Below are 8,694 nucleotides of genomic sequence, written 5' to 3'. Positions count from 1 at the left end.
CCCAAAAAAGGAGAACTAACAACTTAAAATGCCTTGTTCAAAAATTTTAAGTAACACTTAACTTTCAAACGCCTGAACAGCAAATGTAACTTTTCTTGTCTACATAGTAAACACTGGCATTTTTATCTGTTTGAATAATCAAAGTGGTGCTTTCCCTGACTTCTTGGTTGCAAAGATTTGAACTGCTTCCTGAAGGTCCACAGTCTGGGCCAGCTCATGCTCTATTGAGATGGTTGCAAGGCTGACCAGCCTCTCCTGTGTCATTGTGGAGTGTAGATGTGTTTTTATTAACTTCAGCTTGGAAAAGCTGCATTCTCCACTGGCAACTGTTACAGGAAATGTTAGAAGTATGCTCAGAGCAACAAAAGCATTTGGAAAGAGGATGGTCATCTTATTTGTGCACATATATTCCAGAACAGCCTTTGGAGTTGATCCTGCTGAAATGTATCTTCAGAGGGCTTTCAGTTCATAACCTAAATCACTCGCATCAATAACGCGCATGTCATCATGTGTCAACACTGTCTCTAGTGCCCTGCATTGCTGGCGTAGGTCTTCTTCAGGTATAGTGAGGAGTTTTGGAATATCATACAACATCCCAAATATACTGCTGTGTTCCTTGAGCTGCATGAAATGTTCTTCAACTGACTGTATTGCACAATCTAGCACCTGGTTAAAGAATTCAACTTTGAATTGTTGTTTGGGATTATCCCAAGTCTCATAATCAAAATGTCATCTTCTTCGATGACTCTTGTATTTTTGAATGGGTGGGAAAATAGCTTCAGTGTGAAGTTCCTCTGCCAACTTCTGTGCACTCTTTAGAATGTTTTGAAGTCCCTCATCTGACCGGTAAGACTGTAGGTATGACTTTGCTTTGTCCAGTTGTTCCATTGCTCCAGATATATCAAGGTCAACACCTTGGAGTCTCTTGCTTACAACATTTATTTCAAACAGTATGTCATGCCACAACACTAAGCCACACAGAAATTTGAAGTTATGTATGTTTCTGGTGATTCCATTTCCCTCTGCCACTGTTCTCCCATGAACAGTTCCTGTCATAGCATTATCCTCCATAATGGCAACTATGGCATCATCTATCTTCCCAATTTCGTGTTTGATAGGCTTTATTGCCTCGACTTGACTTTCCCATCGTGTGGCACTCAGTGGTTTCAGTGTCAAAGAGGATATTCCCAGATGTTGCTTCAAAATTTGCCATTGATGAGTTGATGCAGAGAAAAATACATAGATGCTTTGAATTACATTAAAAAATTCAGCAGCCTCACTAGAAGCTGATGCTGCATTACTGACCACCAAGTTCAATGAATGAGAACTGCATGGGACAAAAAAAGCTCGAGGGTTTAAGTCTTGGATCCGTGTCTGCACTCCTCTGTTCTTTCCTCTCATGTTGGCACCATTATCGTAGCCCTGACCTCTCATGTCAGCTATCGCAATTCCCATATCTTCCAGCTTTTTAAGAAACACATTTGTCATACCAGCTTCTGTAGTATCATTAATGTCAATACATTCTAGAAAATGCTCTCTGACAGTCACCATTGCAGGGACATTTTCACTACGTTCTGTTGTTGTCACAAAACGCACCATTAAAGTCATTTGTTCCGTATGGCTGATGTCAGGTGTGCAGTCCAGCATAACAGAATAATATCTTGCTGACTTCAGATCTGCTACAATCTTCTGTTTGACTTTTGTTGCCAGTAACTGTATGATCTCATTTGGAATTGTTTTTCCAAGATAGTGGTGTGTGTACATTTCTTGGGTGGTGACTCTTCTTAGATGCTCCTGGAGTACAGCATCAAACTCAGGCATCACCTCCACAATTTTAAGGAAGTTTCCATTGTTTGGCACATACAGCTGATCTGAAGTGCCACGCAATGCTAGGTTTTGGGTAGCAAGCATTCTCACAATGGCAATGAGCCTTTTCAGAACATTTTGCCAGTAAAGAGACTCTGATGCAATCTTCTCTTGATGCTGATGATCCATGGTGGCCTTTAACCTTAGTCTCATCTCAAGCTCTTTCCACCTATGGAATGCTCTCTGGTGATTTGCTGCCTTCTCGTGGCATGCCAGATTTCTAGCCAGATTTTTCCAGTCCTTTGTTCCTGTAGAACCCAATGTGGCTGGAACATTAGACTGGAAGAGTTTGAAACGAAAACAGTAAGCAGCATTCTGGGTTTTTGAGTACATAAGCCATGGCCTCTCCACTTTGTCACCATTGGGGATTTCACACCAGTAATATGTTGGATGGAAACTTCTATTTTCATTGTCTTTGGGCAACATGAAGTTTTTCACTTGCTGTGGCCCATGCAGTACAAGGAAGTCCCTCAGGCTACTGCTCAAGTGGGTCCAGAGTCCTGGATCATCTTGACTTAAGGAACTAAACTCAGCAGCAGCTGTTTCTTACACCTCCACCACACTCTTCTCTGATCTACACTTTGCTTCAGGAATGTGCATGGTTACATCCATTTGAGATGGAGCTATGGATGCTGCAGTAGCTGCCAGGTCACCTGCACTCTGACTAACTGGAAGATCAGGCATTTCCTCACCACTCACATCCTCACTGGGGCCGGAAGGCTCACCGTGAACATTTGTGTCTATGTATCTCAGGAGAGCTGCTTCCTGCTTAGATAGAAAAGCTTCCTTTGCTTTCTTTCTTTTTCTGAATGCTGCCCCAGAGGCATTTTCTTCTTTCACTCATGACTGCTGTTCTTGCCAGCTATAGTGTCTCAACACTCAATTGAAGGGGACAAATAAGAAGGCTGGTAGAAGGGCCCAAGTGAGGGAAGATATCAGCATCTTAAGGGCCTAACTGGCTCCTACTATTTCAGTTGACTGCCTGTTCTCCTCAAGCGGATTTAGGGAAGCAGCAGGAAACAGGAAGCTCCCTGAGAAGCTGGTGTTAATCAGTCCAGGCTCCTGGGGGTGCTAGAGAGGAACATAAGAGGCTCCTCCTCCTCTCTCTCCCTGCAGCTCCTGCTGCTTTCTGTTATTCCCGCTCACCTTTTCTCCTGCCTGCCTGTTATGTCTTTTGTGCCCTCCTTCCTCCAGCACAGCACTCCACCATCTCTGTGCATCTAAAGTAGAGAGAATACATATGCACCAGCAGCAGAGACAATTTTCTACACTCTGGGTCCTAGTGGTGCCCCCCCATAGTCTGGCACCTGAAGCGGCCACCTCAGTTCGCCTCATGGTAAGGCCAGTCCTGTAGCTCCCTGTGCACAAGGAAGCCTAAGTTAGGGTAAGGATCCCAGATTCTGCTGCCATTTACACTAGTGTAAATCAGGAGTGACTCCATTGCCTTCACTGGAGTCACTTGACTTATGCTGGTGTAAATGGGGGCAGAATTTAGCCCAGGTAGTCTCTTACCCCACCTTAAACATCACTTCTGACTCAACTCCACCATCTCTTGTCAGATGTACACATAACCATATTGAGCACTCCCTTATGCTCACAGTTACACTATTGTAACTCCCAGTGTGCCTCACTAAGCCCCTAAAATTTAATTAAAAGCCCTCCATATACATATTGCTCCTTTAATGTACTATGTTTAAATACTTGGCTCCAAATCCTTCCCCATTTCTAGCTTTTTTGTAGTCACTGCTTTAACACACCAAGCAACATCAAGTCTATAAACATCTACAGCACAGTAGTTAATATAATACATTTTGCAAGCTTTCTTGCATGTTTCCCTATAACATGATGGCAACCAATTTCTCTAACAAGGGCAAAAGCCCCATTAAGACAGTTAACTTGGAAAGGGACCTGTCTTGCTAACCATACCTGTTTGGGGAGGTGTAAAAGGTTAACTTCTTTCTGACAACCAAACTATATCAAAATGTTCTTATCTCCATTATCCTCAGGAAACCTATACATATCCTGGAACAGCTCTTCCAATTCACTGCATTTAACCTGATACTGTATCTATATATAGATATAGATATAGTAGGGGGCAGAATTTAAATGTTCTTGTCTTCGGGGAGTTGATAAACAGAAGATGGTTTAATAAGCTTTGTTTCAAATTCTTAAGGGAGGTTGATATTAGCATCAGCACTATTTGTTGCCAAATACAAATAAAATCATTCTGAGGGGTAAATTGTGCTGACCATGCTTCATGAAACAGCAAGCATATGACTGCAGCAATACAATGGTAATTAAATATTTTACACAAGCTTGCACATTTATTTATCTACATCTTAAAAGGCCCAATACCGATTGTATCCAAAAACAACAAAACGGTGTAGGAACTGCACTCCTGGATTCCAATTCTATGCCTATTTACTGGCCTGCAAAGAAATCTGCAACACTACACAGACTTATGACAAAAGCATATGTATCTGAGAAAATATATGTAGGGTCCAATTCCGTAGACTTTACTCCAGCAAAACTCCCATTGACTGGAATAAGGACTGCAGGATTTTCTGTTTCTATTATTCTGTTTCAACAGTTATTCACTCACCTAAGTATGAATTCCATCATTATATCCATATGCAGAGTTTTGCACCCTCTGGTGCAACAACAGAACAGCTCCTGTTTGAATATACTGTACCAAGAAACTTTATTCATAGAGTAATGCTGGTACTATATAGCAATGAATTATCCTTTAATTCCTAGGACATCAAGGATGACCCAAGGATTCCATTTTACTATTAGAAAATATTAGAAAAACAAAACAAACAAAAAACAAAACCAAAGAGCCCCATCTCCCAGTAATAAAATACTCATTAACTCTATCTGCAATTTGTATGGAAAATGGGAAAGTAGCTGTTATGATTTGAACATTGTACCTGCAATATGGAGAAATTCAGTCTGATACACAAGATTTCCTTAGTTTAGTAGTCAGTGCACTAGCATGCTGTTTATTTTATATACAGTAATATACCAAGGAATGTCCCAATAAGAGTGTGGATGAGGAGGAAATTGCAATCACGGAGGTGTTCTGTACTCAGTGTGCAATGTGCTAGCTGTGAAACTTCTATTAATGCTAATGAGAGCTGAACAGATACTCTCGTGCTAAACGTGTGGTTCTACCATAAGAAACTGTACCAAAGTAGCATTTGAGGTTTCCAATTTTATTGTCTCTGACTGACTTCCAGATGAAATGTGCTGAGTTAACAATTAATAAGGCTGTTGTTTTCTCTAACTGCCAGCCCTGCTAACTCAACTTGGGATCTGAAAATCAAGTTAAGTCTTTTCTCCTTTGACCTTGCCAGGAAGGACTGTTCTTGCAGACAACATTATGACGTTCGTGCCTTCAGTGGCAACGCAGTTACACAGCGTAATTGATGAGCCCTGGAACTTTGTAAACAATTCTGTACTGATTCTGCAGGGCTGACAGAATAGGTATGAACTTATTGTCCTCATAAAGCAAGCAGATATGACTGATACACACAGGGAACAGATCGGATAAGTACAGAAGCTCCATTTTTCCAAAGTAACTTTTCAAAGGAGAACCACACGTAATTAAATCTGGCTCACAGAGGACGTCAGGATCATTATCCCTATTTTACAGAAGAGGAAACAGGAACAGAGAAGTGAAGTGATTTGCCTAAAGCAGGGGTCGGCAACCTTTCAGAAGTGGTGTGCCGAGTCTTCATTTATTCACTTTAATTTAAGGTTCTGCGTGCCGGTAATACATTTTAATGTTTTTTAGAAGGTCTCGCTCTATAAGTCTATATATTATATAACTAAACTATTGTTGTATTGTAAAATAAACAAGGTTTTCAAAATGTTTAAGAAGCTTCATTTAAAATTAAATTAAAATGTTGATCTTACGCCGCTGGCCTGCTCAGCCCACTGCTGGTCTGGGGTTCTGTTCACCTAGGCCGGCAGCTGGCTGAGCGGGGCCTGCGGCCGGGACCCCGGCTGGCAAGGGTCCGGCAGCCAGAACCCCAGACCAGCAGCGAGCTGTGCGGGGCCAGCAGCCGGGACCACAGATGGGCAGTGGGCTGAGCGGCTCAGCCCACTGCCGCTCAGGGGTTCCATCCGCCGGCTCCTGCCAGCCGGAATCCCGGCTGCCGGACCCGCTCAGCCCGCTGCCGGTCTGGGGTCCCGGCCCTGCCCACATACAGTGGGTACCTACCTTCTCCCTGGTTCTGGCCCATTCTCTTCCTCTCTCTGCACTGAGTTGAGGGTGGGATTGCATTGAGCACAGGCTTGGGGGTGAAGGGTCTGGCCAGCAGCTAGAATGAGGGAGGGGGCTCAGGGTTGGGGCAGGAGGTTTGGGTGTGGGGCACTTACCTGGGCAGCTCCCATTTGGTGCGAGGGGTGCAGATGGGAATGTGGGGCGGGGGTGCAGGAGCTCCCATTTGATGCTCAGGGTGGGGGTGGGGATGTGGGGAGTGCAAGAGTCAGGATGTGGGGGGTGCATGGGGCGTGGGGGGCTGGGTATGTGGGGGGTGCAAGAGTCAGGGCAGAGGGCTGGGGGCATGTGAGGGGGGTGCAGGTGTCAGGGCAGGCGGGGGCTGGGTATGTGTGGGGGTGCCAGAGTCAGGGCTGTGGTCGTTGGGGGGGTGAAGGAGTCAAGCAGAGGGCTGGGTATTTATGAGGGGGGTACAGGGCTCAGGGCACGGGCCTGGGGTGTGTGCGGGGCTGCGGGGCTCAGGGCAGAGGGCTGTGTGTGTGTGGGGGTCAGGGCTCAGGGCAGGGGCCTGGGGTGTATGCGGGGCTGCAGGACTCAGGGCAGAGGGCTGGATGTATGTGAGGGGGAGTCAGGGCAGAGGGCTGGGTGTGTGTGAGGGGGGGTCAGGGCAGGGGGCTGGAGGGGATATGCCCCTATTCCACCACCCCCCTTCCCCAAGGCCCTGCCCCCGCTTCTTCTCTGCCTCCGCCGGGAGCAGCGAGCACGCTGACTCTGATCCTTCCCGACCCCCTCCCTTGCAAGGGCCATAAGCTGATTGGCCGGCAGGGAGGGAGGGACGGAGAGGAGGAGGAGGGGCAGGAACCCAGCTCAGTCCGGGAAGCAGGGCCGGCTCCAGGCATCAGCGCAGGAAGCAGGTGCTTGGGGTGGCCAATGGGAAGGGGCGGCTCTTTGGCAGCAATTCGGTGGTGGGTCTCTCAGTCCCTCTTGGAGGGAAGGACCGGCCACCGAATTGCTGCTGAAGAATAAAGCGGCATGGTAGAGCTGCCGCCGAAGAGCAGCTTTTTTTTTTTTTTCTTCTTCGCCACTTGGGGAGGCAAAAAAGCTGGAGCCGACCCTGTCTGTATGAATGCTAGAGTTGTTAAGTATTGACATATCCATTAGGGACTAGGCAGAGATCAACAGAAGCATCTTTATTTGTGAAACTGAACCTAGATTTCGAGGCTGGAGCATAAATAGTCCCATTGTGCCATGCCAACCCCTCTTATGATAGATTGATAAATAATTTACCATATATTTGTGTATAAGAAAAAAAACTATCTAAATGTACTAATTGACACTTACTAGGTCAGTTATAACTAGTACAAGTCAGACAATTGCCTGTTGGTTTCAATCAAGCATTATAAAATGCCCCAGTGGGTTTATACACTATGAAGGAAAATAATAAGGCAGCATAAATATAAATGCTTTGCCTGCAGTGCAGACTTAAAGATGTGTATAATTGAGTTTGCAGTGAAAACAAGCAACTCACTGGCACCTCGGGAATCCTGTGTCAATGAAAAGCAGGTGTAAGACAAGAGAGGGGAAATAAGAGTGTATTGCAAGACTGCTGAAGCCCAAGTGTGTCGCGTTGCGGCTGGGTGAAAGGATTTTATGAAGCTCTAAGGGTTATCCCAAGGCAGTAACCGTAGATCATTATCACATCACTTGGCACTTCTTCAGCACGTTCCATGTACAGACTCAAAGCACATTCCAAACTTTTGACAAAGATTCCCTCAAAAGCTTTGAATCTCAAAATAGTTCCCCCAGTTTTATTACAAAATTATGGACAAAAAAACCCCTAGCAGTGAGCTATTATTTGTGTCTCATTAGTGCCTAGGGGACAGCAGCCAAGATTTGGGCTTCATTATATAAATATACAGTCAGAGATGAACAATTTATAGACAACAACAATAGACAAAGGATGGGAGGAAGTGTGTATTATTATCCCCATTTTACAGATGAGGAATTGAGACACAAAGAGATTCTACTCTATTCTACATAGGTTCTTACACCATGCTCATCACTGCAGCAGCTGAGTATCTTCCAGTAATTCATTAAGCAACGTGACTGCACATCTGTCACTTGCTATTTGTTTTCTCATCCTCTCCCCAGGGGCAGAAGTGTGTGCAGTGGAATGTCTTGTTTTGGTATGTTGTTGTTTATAAATATACCAGTTGCTATGTATTAGGTTAGGGAAGACAAGATCGAAGAAATGTGCCTTGCACTTGGAGGGGAAGGTGGTGAGGTTTGTGATGGTCCATAGCTCTTGGAAGAGTTCATTCCACAGTCTCTGAAAGCCCCTAGAGAATGTGCTGGCTCCTGCACAGACAAACTTTACTCTTATTGTTAAGAGTTTCATTGTGCCAGAGGAGTGAAGTTGTTGACCATCGTTTTCAGGGCCAGCTCTAGGTTTTTTGCCGCCCCAAGCAAAAAAAATTTTGGCTGCCTCCCACCCCAGCCCTGGGCTCTCCCCCCCCACCCCCACCAGTGCCCTCCCCCACCCACACCCCCTGCCGCCCCAGCCCTGGGCTCTCCCCCCAAACGTGACCTCCTTGTTCACCACA

Source organism: Terrapene carolina, unplaced genomic scaffold, assembly GCF_002925995.2.
Source record: "Terrapene carolina triunguis isolate 2854851 unplaced genomic scaffold, T_m_triunguis-2.0 Scaffold88, whole genome shotgun sequence".
In the NCBI taxonomy this organism is placed as follows: domain Eukaryota; kingdom Metazoa; phylum Chordata; order Testudines; family Emydidae; genus Terrapene; species Terrapene triunguis.
The sequence above is the reverse complement of the archived record's forward strand: the minus strand, read 5'-3'. Positions refer to the sequence as shown.